The sequence below is a fragment of the Orycteropus afer genome, unplaced genomic scaffold (assembly GCF_000298275.1).
Source record: "Orycteropus afer afer isolate SDZICR_OR568_19922 unplaced genomic scaffold, OryAfe1.0 scaffold00895, whole genome shotgun sequence".
In the NCBI taxonomy this organism is placed as follows: domain Eukaryota; kingdom Metazoa; phylum Chordata; class Mammalia; order Tubulidentata; family Orycteropodidae; genus Orycteropus; species Orycteropus afer.
In genome coordinates this window covers 331,684-332,923 of record NW_006922482.1, presented here as the reverse complement: position 1 = coordinate 332,923, position 1,240 = coordinate 331,684, and positions in this window count along the sequence as shown.

Sequence of the window (1,240 nt, the reverse complement as noted above, 5' to 3'; positions counted from 1 at the left end):
TCTCTTAAATCTTTGTTATGATTTTTCTTCATACAGGCTGGTATCAAGTGATTTGTGTTCTAGTTGGGAAACGTGTTCTTCAGCAAGTTCTAGTCTACTCTTTAGTCCTTCCACTGTGATGTCTAACTCGGTAATTTTTGTGTTCATTTTCTGGATTTCTAACTGCACTTTTGTAGGAGTTCCAATTGTGTATTTATCTTGTTAGTTCATTCTTCAATGATTTTATTGAATTTTTCCATGGTACTGTCTGTGTTCTCATTGATTCTGTCTGTAGTTTCCTTGAGCTCTTGGAAAGTCCTATACACATACCTTCTGAATTCCATCTCTATTGCTTCTTCTTCTTCAGTGATAGATAATTCTTTAACCCGGGCTTTTTTTTTTTTTTTTGCTGTTGTTTGTTTGATTTAAGGCAGTCTCTTCTTTGTTAGACATTTTGAAGTTGTTCTTTTAATCATGTTTTGATTTGTTTCATCTTGATTTTATGTTTTACTATATCTGAAAGTGTGGAGTAGGTGTATTTTTTTGGTTATTAATTTGGTTGTACTGGGTTGCTCTCCAGTTCTCTTTGAGTTGGTACAACAACTGGTGGAGATGTGGATGCAGGTCTCTGTTTGTTGTAAAGGGGATTTGGAGTTGGGACAAGCAGGTGTTGTGCTGGTTTACTGTGTTCCTTCAATTGGATGAGGCAGGGGAGAAGGGAAAAAAGAGAAAGAAAAGAAAGGAAGAGGTAGCAGTAACAAGACTTCATTTCTTGCTTTTGGGCAAAGTGATGCTGGTTCAGGAGGTGTCTTTTGTGACTTCCTGGGACAGTTACTAATGATGATGTCTTATTGTCAATCTGAGATCTGTGCTTCAAAATCGACAAAGACCCCAACAGGCAGAGGGCCACTACATTCTGTTTGGATCGAAAAGCTGTAAAAATGTGCTAAAAAAGATTCATGGAAGAGTTGAACCCAAGCCCATCACTGTGCACTTTCTCTGTAGCTCAGTCTATTCAGAGAGAATTCCCCTCTTCCCACCACTCCTTTCTGAACTCCACAGCAGCCCAAGACTTGTGTGTGTGTGTGTGTGTGTGTTGATCTGTTTTCTGTAAGTTTATCTACTCACTCAGCTCAGATCCCAAGGTCTGTGTCAAAAACCCCTGATCTGGGTGTTCTGAGTCCCTGAAGCCACTGTGGTTTCCATGATAGATAGACAAATAGATAGATGGATTGATTGATAAATAGATAGATTTTTTTCC